At 44.2% G+C, this 13,371-nt stretch overlaps 2 long non-coding RNA genes across 3 annotated transcripts in view; both read right to left on the bottom strand.

Annotated features, from left to right (window-relative positions):
• The window catches only part of LOC106997185 (uncharacterized), a 53,249-nt gene that overhangs the window by 9,983 nt on the left and 29,895 nt on the right, over nucleotides 1–13,371 (bottom strand). The window lies entirely within an intron of this gene.
• LOC144339490 (uncharacterized) lies at nucleotides 1,594–13,108 on the bottom strand. 2 transcript variants are annotated; one of them, XR_013414490.1, is made up of 2 exons: nucleotides 4,243–13,108; nucleotides 1,594–3,654 (listed from the first exon to the last, which is right to left on the bottom strand). It is a non-coding gene; the product is annotated as an uncharacterized LOC144339490 (long non-coding RNA). The 2 variants fall into 2 exon arrangements; XR_013414489.1 differs by having other exon boundaries at nucleotides 12,059–13,108.

Raw genomic sequence — 13,371 nt, 5'->3', positions numbered from 1 at the left:
CTCCATTTCCTTTGGGAAAGGCGAGTAAAGTCTGCAGACGTCAAGTTCTCTCTGTATGCTGTGCCTAACTTGGATCTGTATTTCAACTCTCCTTTCCCAAAGAAATGCCATGTCCTAGGGATGCTTGGAGCACTTCCGCAGCATTCCACAGGAAGCTGCAATGACCCTCCATCCTCTTCAACTAGAACAGGCTGTCTCCAACTCACAATCTCACTATGTTCCAAAAGTTCTTTTTCTTTTTTTTTTTTTTTTTTTCGAGACGGAGTCTTGCTCTGTCGACCAGGCTGGAGTGCAGTGGCGCAATCTCGGCTCACTGCAACCTCCGCCTCCCGGGTTCAAGTGATTCTCCTGCCTCAGCCTCCCGAGTAACTGGGACCACAGGTGTGTGCCACCATGCCTGGCTAATTTTTTGTCTTTTCAGTAGAGACAGGGTTTCACTGTGTTAGCCAGGATGGTCTCGATGTCCTGACCTCATTATCTACCCGCCTTGGCCTCTCAAAGTGCTGGGATTACAGGCGTGAGCCACCGCCCCCATCCCCAAAAGTTCTTTATTTTAAAGTATCATTTAGAGATTGGCAATAATGTTACAAATTATAATTAGATTTCCCAACTAGTCACAAAACTCCCCATAATTAGCATATAATGTAACCAATACATACACAAGCTAATGTAACCAAGCGTGTGCGTCCCCCCCACACACACAGCCTTCCACATACACAAAACAAAAACAATAATAGAAAAAAATGCGTAGTATATCCCCTACATCATGCATCAACAAGCGTCTATGGGCTAGCCTGGGAATCTAACCAACATTTTTACATTGATTCACTAGGAAAAAGAAAATCGAATCCAATTTAGAACTCAGGCCTTTGGATACATTCCTTTCTTATCCCATAGTTCCTTCTCCCATCACATCTCACCCTGCAACCCCACGCCACCTCATCCCTGACAAGTAATGAATACTCTTCTCAGCTTCTCAGGCCAGAGCTACCTCTTGAAAAGGAAACCTCATTCCACAGAGGCCTTCACTCTACCTCACACACACACACACACAGAGACATACGCACAGACACACAAACTCAGAATGACTAAGGTGGCATTTTCAGGTGGTGACTGTGAGACAAGCATCCATAGTTCAGAGGTTACATTAACATAAGTGATGCATGTTCACAAGCAGCCCCTTCGCTTAGAATTCTGATATGAACAAGAACATGGTGAGGGGGTCATGCTAAGCCAAGCTCTCGTTCATTCCCATAGATAGAGACCCCAGGCCTATACTCAGTTTTATGATACTATACTATGATCACTGTCTTGCTGTAATTTTGTTTTCTCATTTCTGGCATAATCTGTTTCATTGAACACAGAAAATATGACATGTGGGCAGAAAATGAGGCTTAAAAAGAAATTTAGGAAAGCAAATATCATTTGACATTTTGCCACTAGATACGAATTTCATTTAGGACAGGTTTCTAGTGAGACTTGGTGAAATTCTCTTGTTTAAAACATCTGTAGAATAGTCTAATTATCCTGATGATGAGGAAAAGAAACAAGAAGAGGGAGGAGAAGACCTAAATAGCCGTTGGTACCAACTCGTTGCTGTAACCACACACAGCTATAAATTTATTAGATGTGACACGATTTAAGTTTCAAAAAATGAAAAGAGCATTGCCAGGATGATGTCACTGAAAGTAAAAATGTCCTTGAAATTCTTATTCTGTGACAAAAAATGAGGGCAAATCTGTCTGGTATTCTCTCTCCTTGTTCTTCTTCAAGACAAAGTTTCTAAAATAATCTCAGACGTGGTGTAACATTTGCCAGACAGCTGTTCTAGGGAATGCCAAGAAGATAATCCTTGGGTCTATCATCGTCTTTTGTATTTTTTCTTCCTTCAGTGCATTCTGGGTTCAGGCCAGCACATAGATGCCATGGTCAGAAAGTTTAGAAAGTCTCTCTAGGGAGACTTGATGTCTCTGGAGGCCTTTTATGCCGATTTTACCGGCCTCATTGAGAAGGCAATTTCTTGACTTCCTGGCAAAGGGATTGACCTTAACTCTGTTTCTAGAGGGCAAATGTCTGTTGAGATGAAGCCGTGGCTGAGGCTCACACTCAGGGATGCATCTGATCTGAATCCTCTCTCTCCATCCCTGAGAAAGGTTCCATGGACGGTGAGTGAAACTCTGAACCAGGAATTATAGATTTGTTCATCTTAGAACTAGAAAAAGACCCTAGAGGACATCTAGCTTAGCACTCTCCCTTCCAACCTATTGGTGACTGTCCAACGGAAATGAGTTTTCTAGAAAACAAAATTCTTTTTCCCAATAAACATGTTCAAAATCTCATGCATATTTTAATACTTATGACTTCATGTTTCATTTGAATGAGCGTGATGATTAAATTGGGGGCAGAGAGAAAAAGAATCTTGTGTGTTTACACAAACCTAGTATAAAATCCTGAGGTCAACCCTTCCCTCAAATCTTCAAAACACAGTTCTCTGATGCTGCTGCTGCTTAAATCTTCGTCATGTGTCAGAGAAGAAAAAAGACTGTTACTAGAAGAGGAGACAGAGGGGCATGCACTATGGACATGGGACTGGAAAACAGACACTGATCTGAGGCAGAGGCAACGTGAGAAACATTCATAGCTGTCTTTCAGGTCCCGACAGATGGACCCAGGAAGCCAGATTTCTGGCCGTGGGGAAATTGTTCTCTTGTCACCAGGCTTTCTCCAGTTCTACCATGAAATAGGCTAGTGTATTAGTTCGTTAGCATTGCCATAACAAAAAGCCACAGACTGGATGGCTTAAACAACAAAAACTAATTTTCTCTCAGTCCTGGAGGCTGGAAGTCCAAGATCCAGGTGTCAGCAGGCTTGTTTCTTCTGAGGTCTCCGGACTTGTGACGGCCAGCTGCCTTTTTGCTGTGTCCTCACATGATCTTTCTCCCCTACGACATTTGTGGTATCTCCTTTTGTGCCCAATTTCCTCTTCTTATAAGTAAGGATGCACCCGTAGTCCCAGCTACTGGGGAGGCTGAGGCAGGAGAATCACTTGAACCTGGGAGGCAGAGGTGGCAGTGAGCCGAGATCGTGCCACTGCCCTTCGGCGTGGTGACACAGCGAGACTCTGTCTCAAAAAAATAAATAAATAAATAAGGAAGGACACCAGTCGGATTGGATGAGGGCCCACTGACATGGCCTCATTTTTCACTTATTCACTGCTTTCAAGGCCTTATCTCCGAATACAATCATATTGGGGGCACTGTGGGTCAGGGTTTCCATACATTAATTTTTAATTTTCTAATAGCCATGCTGAAAAGAAGTTTGAAAAACAAGTGGACTTAATTTTAAAATATCCTTTAACTCAATATATTCAAAATACCATCATTTCAATATGTAATCAGCATTTAAGAACTGTGAATGAGCTATTCTACATTCCCATTGCCACACCACGTCTTCAGACGCTGGTGACTGTTTCATGCTTACGGCACATCTCAATACGTCTCAATATCTCAGGCTTATGGCCACATTCCTGGTGCTCAGCGGCCACATGTGGCTGTGCAGATGTAGGGAGTGGCCAGGTCTACGGTGGCCCAGGAGATTAAACTGTGTTCTGCTCCAGTCTGAAGTCTGAGGGTTTACTGAATGAGTAGGATAGGCCTGCAAGGAAAAAGATATCATGAGGTCCTCAAGAGCAGTCAGTGCCTTCTGGGATCTTTATGGAACTCCTAGAGTGGCCTAGAGACTTGTGAATGGGGCCCTGTCACCCCGGTGCCTTTCAAAACTCCAGACCTTATGGGCTAACCAAGGATGTGGCTCAGGAGCAGAGCAGCCCAAGAAGGACATCGACCATCCTCATGCCTCTCAGCTCTGACTTGGCAAATAACGCAAAAAAGAATCCTTACCTCAGCCCTCCATTCTTTCGCTGACTGGTCCAGTTATTGAAGCCCATGCTTAAATGGGCTTAAATCATCTTTGGGAGAGCCAAGTGGATGCTCATCCACCCCCATCCCAGAGCTGTGCAACCCTGTGGCCTTTTGCCCATTTTACACTGGGAGAAACATCACATATCCAACACCACCCTCACTTTACTGATGGAGAAAGTGATACTCAGGAACTCACCACACAGCAAGTTATTGACAGAGCTAATTCTAGGACCTTGACCCCCCAGTTTTGAGTCTGGTGCTTGTGCAGTCTGCCATGTGCTGCATTTTGGAAGCTATGAGTGATGGATTCCAGCATCCCTACCTTGAAAAAGCTCACAACAGACAGGGGAAGATACTGGTAACACAGATACAGAAGCACCAGGACGCCTTCCAGCTTCGGGTTCTGGTTCATGGTTCCATCACCCTCTTGGTTACATCTGGTGTCCCCTTCCTCAAGTCCCTCCTCCAGTAAGCAGGTCACTACCCCTTTCATCTCAGCAAGTTTCTGTGCTTCAATTTCCTCACCAGAGGATGGAGGTAATCACAGAACTTATTCCTGGGGTACATATGGGAATTAAGTAAGTTAGTATTTCTAAAGCAACTAAAATAGTGCCTGGCACAGAGTGAGCATAATATTCAGTGTTTTGTTAAAATGCTGGATTAGTAAACAGCCTCCTAGTTTTGTTCGCCTCCTCTAATATCAAACATTCTTGCTAAGACACAAGGCTTCTACCACCTGCCAAGCTCACATTGCCTGTAGTAGTAGTTCTCAAAGGTTAGTTCGCACAAGAATTTCCTGGGGTGCTTGGAAACAATGCAAATGTATGAGCCACTCCCTGAATTCCGCTTTAGGAGGTCTGAGGTGGAGCTCAGAAATCTACATTTTCAACATGTATCCACAAGGGATTTGGGTGTAGGTGGTCTGACACCACAGTTTGAGAAAGAGAGGCCTTCTAGGTAAAGCCCACCTTTAGCATGGCATTCACCGACGCGGACCATCTGGCCCTTGTCCACCATCCCAGCCTCACTGCTCAAAACCCATGCCCTAATCCTACAGGCCAGACCTGCATCAAGAAAAATAAAAAAGCCACATTGCATTTCTCCATATGTCTGCTGTGTTACATGAGAGTAGAAAAAATAGCTGAGTTACAACCGGCGAAGTCTTGGTGGTCATGCCTCGGGGTTGCCATGGGAACCACATCTGTGTGACTTACCCCAGAGTGAGAGGAAAAGCTGAGAGGGACACACGCACCTTGTTTCTGAGTTTCTGTTCTTTTTCTGAATTGGAGAGACCAGACCTGTACTTGGTATCTAGCTGGATTCCAGGCGTGCGCCACCACACCCGGCCAATTTTTGTATTTTTAGTAGAGACGGGGTTTCACCATGTTGATCAGGCTGGTCTTGAACTCCTGACCTCCAATGCTCCACCCGCCTCAGTCTCCCAAAGGGCTGAGATTACAGGCATGAGCCACCACTCCTGGCCTCTAAGAATCTTACAATATCCTTTTTTTTCCTATTTTAAAATCCAAGCACATTTAAAATTTTTTGAGTCAAACCAAAAGAAGTCCCTGTTAATTTTCAGTGAAGAAACCTTCCTTCTTGATGGATTTCAGATCAGATCCATTTTTTCTTTTGTATCTAAACTTGACTTCCTCAACCACTAGAAGAGCAAACTCCATTCTCTGCCTGTATGAAGTTGAATAGCATCATTCAACAAGCACGTCGATCCAGAATCTTACAATGTGAACTTATTTGGAAATAGGGTATTTGTAAATGTAATTAAAATATACTTTAAGATGAAGTCATACTGGATTGAAGTGGGCCCTAAATCTAATATCCTTAAGAAAGAAGAAAAACATACAGAGAAGGAAGTGCTGTGTGAGGTCACAGACACACAGGGAAGCCATGTTGACAACAGAGGCAGAGACTGGAAGGGTGCGGCGGCAAGTCAAGGATTGCTGGCTTCCGGCAAGTCAAGGATTGCTGGCTTCCGGCAAGTCAAGGATTGCTGGCTTCCGGCAAGTCAAGGATTGCTGGCTTCCATGAGAAGCTAGGAAGAGGGAGGGAAGGATTCTTCCCTGGAGCCTTCTGAGGGAGTATGGGCTGTGGATACCTGGGCTTCTGGCCTCCGGAACCGTAAGAGTACACATGTCTGCTGTGTTTTCTTTCTTTCTTCCTTCCTTCCTTTCTTTCTCTCTCTCTCTCTTTCTTTCTTTCTTTTTTTTTTCTTTCTTTTCTTTCTTTCTTTCTTTCTTTCTTTCTTTCTTTCTTTCTTTCTTTCTTTCTTTCTTTCTTTCTTTCTTTCTTTTTTTAGACAGAGTCTCTCTCTGTCATCAGGCTGGAGTGCACTGGCATGACCTCAGCTCACTGCAACCTCTGACTCCTCAGTTCAAGGAATTCTCCTGCCTCAGCCTCCCAGGTAGCTGGGACTACAGGTGCCCGCCACCACACCCAGCTAATTTTTGTATTTTTAGTAGAGATAGGGTTTCACCATGTTGGCCAGATGGTCTCGATCTCTTGACCTCTTGATCCGCCCCCCTCGGCCTCCCAAAGTACTGGGATTACAGACATGAGCCACCACCCCCAGCTGCATGTCTGCTATTTTAAGCCACCTTGTTTGTGGTCATTTGTCACAGCAGGCCCAGAAACAAAGCAGCCCAATGGGCCCCTTCCCGAGGACAAAGCGTGCATATTCTGCAGGTTCTCAGGTTGATCACTGGACAACCATCAGGTCAGTTAAGCATGAAAATATCACTAGGATAGCTCAGATAATAGAATACTGTGAAAAGCAGCTTTACTTTTGAATCACAGAATTTCTTTAAGCAAAGCCATTTTGGGCTGGAGTTAGAGTGCCCTGCCGGAACTAAGTCCTTCTTTTGATAACAGCATTCCAGTTTGTTCTAGGGGACTTCTCTCTCCTTATTGTGTGCAGTTTCAGTGGGGTTGTCCCTTGATATCCCCTACCCAAGGAGCTGCCATATGACCTAAGCTTTGCTGCCTCGACTTCTTCTGGGATTTTTGTCTTGGACAGAGTGAGACCAGAAGGAAGAGCTGCAGGCCATCCATCAGCTGCTGAGCCCTCAAGGGACTGTCCACCAGGACCTGCTGCAGGATGCTGGGTGTTAACCAAGGTTAACATGGTTAAAACCACGTAGGAGAACAATGGTTCTCCTACTGCATCCTCTGAAAGCCTTCCCCTTCTGCTTGACACAGTTTTTATTGCCTGCAACCAAAAACTGTAATGAAGACACTTGCCTGCCTGCACCCAACCCACCCTAAACCCCCTCATCCTCAAAGGCAGAGGGAGGATAGAAGAGAATTCCTGAGAGTGATGAAATGTCACAATTGCCCCCCACCCGCATCCTACACACACACGCGCGCGCGCACACACACACACACACACACACACGGTGACATCTGTTGCAAAAGTGCTGCCAAAAATATAATCATTGTGTTTTTTCCGTGTGCCTTGAATTTAGGTCTTTAATATAAATTCATTTCAGAAATCAATACAGTGCTAGACAAGTTTCTCATTTCTTCTTTCTACCGGAAAAAACTCATGACGTAACTTGGTGGGTTTTCCTTCTCTCCATATGCGTCTTTTGCTGTAGGTTTAGTGTTAAAGCTTCTACGCAATCATAGTGGCTATATTCGTTACCACTTGAAGTACATTTTCCCCTCTCTTTTTCTGTTGTTTTGATCTTTCGTTTTCACTGAAAACATTTGTTACAAGATCCCTAACGTCTCTTGTAGCAATAGATTCGATGTAAATTATAAATAAATAAATAGGCATTCATAGAGAGATCAAGTGATCACAAACCTTACCAAGTGAGATCCATAAGTGATAGAAATTTAGCTTTCAGAAGCATTTCATTTATTCCATGGACAAAGTTGAATTGGGATCAGGAAGAACATGTAGCACCAAAATACATGTACAGGAATACACCCCACCCTGTCTTCTTGAATGTTTCTGGCATTTTCATGCTACCCCCAAACTCTGACACCATTACCTTCAAAGACCTGCTGAAATAGGTCCTGCAAGTGTCCAGCAGCATACGCAAAATAAAACAGAAAAATTCCTAAGCTGACAGTCAGAGATCCTGGGGGCAAAAAGCCATGCCACACCCTCGCCTCTCACCAGAAACACGTGAAAAGCACAGGTCACGTTGGTCTTTTTCTGTTTTGTTCTCATATTGTTGAACTGAATTGATGTGTTCACCAGGAAGAGCCGGCCCATCAGGAAGGTACTTCTTTGGGTGACTCCATTTGGCCAGAGAAAAGTGATCTTTGTTTTCCAACCCTTTCTCCTGTCCCAAGGGCCTGAAAATAACACCAACACCAACTTCTCTCAAATCCGAGGAGCTATTGTACAAACTTGAATAAGTCAGTTACTCTTTCTTTGCCTTAGGGAGGAGGGAAAAAAAAGAAACAAAACAAAACATAGGCAGGACTCTTAGCATAAACCAGACCAGGGACCTGAAAAGATTAATATTTTCCAAGGTCAGATGAAAGATGGTACATAAATGCAAAATGGCTCACTGTACATTATTAAATTTCTATTACACTTGAATTAGTTAGAGAGTGACATTTTGACTGTTTCCTCTGTGTAATGCTCATAGCTCCACCTGTCTGACATTTCCTTCCTCTCTCAGGTCCACATAGAACAGGTCCCACTGTGTAGGAGAGAGGCCACCCTGCAGAATTTCAAAACACACACCAGGGGAGGCCGTTGCTGAGGCACATGCGGGAAGTTTCAAACCCTCACAGATATCAAGAGGTTAATCGCCCCCAGGGCTTGATCACTGAAGAACTACCCAAGGAAGAACAGAGAAAGTTCTTCATAAAAAAAAGAAAAAGAATTCCAAATCCTTTCACCTCCTTATAGCCCTCAGGAACAAAAACTCATTGAATAACCAAGTAGACACGTCCCTCCTGATTTGAGTGGCCACTCGGAGAAAAAGCACAACAATTAAAAGCTTAGCACCCATTGTCCAGAAGAAATGCAGAGAACAGAAAGTGTACTGGTAAGGGGGAGAAGGGTGCCAAGAACGGAGATTTATGAAAAAGAAAAGGGAGACAAAGAAAAGAAAAGGCAATGACCTCAAACAAACATAACCTTTACTGCACAGAAGCTAGTGACAGGCAGGATGTGGAGGAGGTGCCCAGGCCCCATCCCCACCCTTCACTCGAGTCACCGCCAGAGGTTCAGAGGGCATGTGTTTGACACTGGGCAGGCTCTAGCACTTACCTCACTGTAGAAGAACTAGCTGAAGCACACCGAATGCAGATGCTTCTGTCTTGGATAGATCCAAGGGCCATTATTACCTGCCCAGAGTCCCTGAGGATCTTATTATTATGCGGTGAAAGGAGGAGGGACCTCGCCCCCTAACCTGGAGCTATGGTATTGTAGTGTCATAAAAGAGTGGTGTTAGCAGCCAGCCCTGAAGCTCAGTCATCAGCAGCTCTGCCCACGGGAGCCAGTGGTTTTTGTTTTCCCTGAAAGGACCCCAAGTGGCAGAGAAAAATGAAATCAGACCCCCAGTTACATGCCAGAAAGGGTCCTGCATATTCTATACACTCATCCCAGCCTCCCTCTTGCTTACCCCCAAACTCAAATATTACCTAAAGCCTAATGTTGAGCTTAAAAATGCATGCAGAAGCCAGACATAGTGGCTTACGCCTGTAATCCAGGCACTTTGGGAGGCCAAGGTGGGTGGATCACCTGAGGTCAGGAGTTCGAGACTAGCCTGACCAACATGGTAAGACCCAGTCTCTACTAAAAATACAAAAAATTAGCCGGGTGTGGTGGTGCACACCTGTAGTCTCAGCTACTCAAGAGGCTGGACATGAGAATCGCTTGAACTTGGGAGGCAGAGATTGCAGTAAGCCAAGATTGTACCACTGCACTCCAGCCTGGGCAACAAAGTGAGACACTGTCTCAAAAAAAAAAAAAAAAAAGCATGCAGAATTTACATCCTACAACATTATAATGTATCTTTGTATCTTCGTTTTACTATCTAAATATTTCAAATTACTTACCACTAAGTAAACGTATCCCATAAAGATATGACAAGTTTATCCTGTGGTTTAATGTACTTCCCTGGGCCACCACTCCAAAAGGGAACCATGTGCCCCAGTTTGAAGAGCCCGGTCTTAAACAATCACTTCTCCGGAAGAAGCAAAGATCTGGCAATCAGTCTGTAGACACATCTGAGCAGCTGCCCTATTTGTGTGTGTGTGTGCATGTGTGCATGTGTGTACATGTGTGTATGTGTGTGTATATGTGAATGTGTGTGTACGTGTGTTTGTGTATGTGTGTATGTGTATGTGTGTATGTGTATATGTGTGTAGTGTGTGTATGTATGTGTGTATATGTGTATATGTGTGTGTATGTGTATGTGTATATGTGCGTGTATGTGTGTGTATGTGTGTGTGTATGTATGTGTATGTATGTGTATGTGCATCCATGTATCTGTATGTGGATGTGTGTATGTGTGTATGTGTGTGTATGTGTTTGTGTGTATGTGTGTGTTTGTGTGTATGTGTGTGTTTGTGGTGTGTGTTTGTGTATATGTATGTGCGTGTATGTGTCTGTGTGTCTGTGTCTGTATGTGTGTGCATGTGTGTGCATGTGTGTGTATATGCTTGTGTATGTATGCATGCATGTGTGTGTGTGTGTGTGTTTAACAATAAAGGTTTTTGACAGATGAACAACATTCCTATCACTCGGTGCAAAAGTTGAAGCTTCTTCGGTGCTCATGTTTAATCCTCCCCAATTTTAAAATGGCCTCCAAAATTCTGCATCATCTGGCCTGTCCCCAACTCTCCAACCTCATCTCACATTGCCATCGTCCCCTAGATAGCTGTGTTCTAGCTCTGCTTCCACCCTCATCCTAAAAGTAGTGCCTGCCTTGCTGCAGATTCTTCTACTTCAGTAAGAAGTAAACGGTTCCACTCTTGGTCCAGGTGAATCTTAGACCCTTCTCTAATAGCCTGCCTAGGATCCCTGTCTAGGACTTGCTCTCTCAGGGGCCTTCGTGCCACCAGTCCTTCCTCCTGCCACCCTCACTCTACAAATACTATGGCTGCCCTCCCCAAGACCCATCCCCTCTTTCCTCTCCTTCAGAGCAGCTATACCAGTCTCATACAACTGATCCCATCCTAACTCCAAGATTTAAATTAATCATTTAGATTAATGCGTAATCCATTTCCTCTTTCTACAGTTCAAAGGTAGGCACATGACTTCAGATCAAGCAGTCAGACAAAAACCCAGGACTTCTGTTTGATGGTTAGAGGATGAACAATCAGCTCTCTTTCTTTCTCAGCACATGGAACAGCAAAGCAAGTCACCTGCAGAGTCTTAGCAGACAACCTGTAACCAAAGTAGGAGCCTGTCTTAGGGTAAAGCTGACACACAGAAGCTGGAGCAGAGAAGGCAAAGGAAACTGGGTCATTGGTTACATCCCCAGGCTACAAAATTAAAACAATGTTAAGACTTACTCTCTAAACTATTTATTTCTAAGAGTCAGCACACACCATCCTTATTTAAGGCAGTTTTATTTGGGATACAATAATAGATACATTTCCTGCCCATATAGAGTTTACAGTTCAGTCAGGGAGAGAGAAAGTACATGATACCATGAACTGGAGGGAATATTTTGGATACTAAACGGCATAGAGCTGGACCAGTTAATCCAAACTCGGAATCTAAATGTGGAAGAACTGACCAAGATTTGATGGGTGGAAGGCAGGCAATACGATGGGAGGAAGAAAAATAAGAGAAAGGGTATGGAGTTTCACACAGAGAGAACAATATGTGCAAAGTCTTGAAGTAAGAGAGAACACGGTGCATTCATGTGACTAAAAATTGTCTCATGATTTGGTCCTTCTTAGAAAGCAGCCGCCAAGAACTTGGTTATCCTGGATCCTGCCAGTCTCCATCACTTTTAAATTAATTGCAGCCTGATGGCCAGACCCTGGTGCCATCTTCAGCCACAGATGTTCTTGCATGAGCAGTACTAGCAGAGGCAGCAGGTACTGACCCACTGGGAGCCACACACAGGTATCTGCACCCCACCCCATTCTCCTAGTATTAGCCTGAGACTTCCAGCAATCCACCTGCTCCCAATCCTCCTTACCAGCCAGGATCTGCATATGAAGATATCAGGTCAGAGAATTTCAGTGGTACTCAGTGATAGTCTATCTTCATCATTCGTGGATTCTATATTTGCAAATCCACCTCTTTGTAGTCCTGAAGTCCATACTCATGGTGATGCAGGACAGGCAAGCCCTAAAATAGAGGCTTATCCCAGGAGGGTTCTTGGCTTCATCCAGCAAGAATTCAAGGGTGAATCGGCAGTGTTAAACAGCAACTTTGAAGCAGCAGTGTACAGCAGCAGCAGAGGTACTGCTTTTTGCAGAACAAGAATACCCTATATGCTGTGTGCCCAGAGTACCAGCTCAGAGGCAGTTCTGCACTCATATTTATACACACTTTTAACTATATGCAAATTAAGGGGCGGTTTATGTAGAAAATTCTAGAATGAGAGTGGCAACTCCTGGGTTGCCATGCTAAGGGGCAGTAACTTTTGGGTGTCGCCATGGCAATGGTAAACTGACAGGGCACACTGGCCGGTATGTCTCATGGGGAGATGCTTCTGCCCCTGACCTGTTTTAGCTAGTCCTCAATTTGCTCCAGTGTCCAAGCCCCACCTCCAGAGTCAAGTTCCGTCTCCTACCTCCATGGCTCTTTCAAGGTAATTCCTGGACCTGCACAAACAGGTGAAATACTTGAGGCCCACGATGCATGCATTCCCGGCTGAGGTCAAGCAAGGTGGTGCTCCACCTTCTTATTTTGTCTATCATACTGTAAACAAGTGTCTTTTCTGCAGTCCATTTCATGCCATGTTTTTTGCGTGTTTATGCTTTTCTTGGTGATTTAACTGTTTAAAATGGTCCCCAAGCAGATTGCTGATGTGTTATCTAGTGTTTTAAGTGCAAGAAGGCTGTGATGTGCCTTAGGGAGCAAATCATGTGTGTGTTAGATAAGTTTCATTCAGGCAGAGTTATAATGCTTTTGACTATGAGTTCATTGTTAAGGAACCAACAGTGTATTTAAATATGGTGTCTTTAAGCAGAAACACCCACAAAACAAGTTTGTATGTTATCATTCACAAAAATGTTGTGACTAGTGGCTCACAGAAACTGAAGCCTGTATTTCCTCTAGAAGCAATGGCTCAGTTTTGCTAATTCAATGCTTATAGCCATTTTATATAATAGAATATAATTACTGTGAATAATTAGAATAGAGCAGGGTGCAGTGGCTCACGCCTGTAATCCCAGCACTTTGGGAGGCTGAGGTGGGTGGATCACATGAGGTCAGGAGTTCAAGACTAGCCTGGCCAACATGGTGAAACCCCGTCTCTATTAAAAATACAAAAATTAGTCAGGT

This window comes from Macaca mulatta, chromosome 2 (genome assembly GCF_049350105.2).
Source record: "Macaca mulatta isolate MMU2019108-1 chromosome 2, T2T-MMU8v2.0, whole genome shotgun sequence".
Lineage (NCBI taxonomy): Eukaryota > Metazoa > Chordata > Mammalia > Primates > Cercopithecidae > Macaca > Macaca mulatta.
This window is presented reverse-complemented; position numbering and strand designations above follow the sequence as displayed.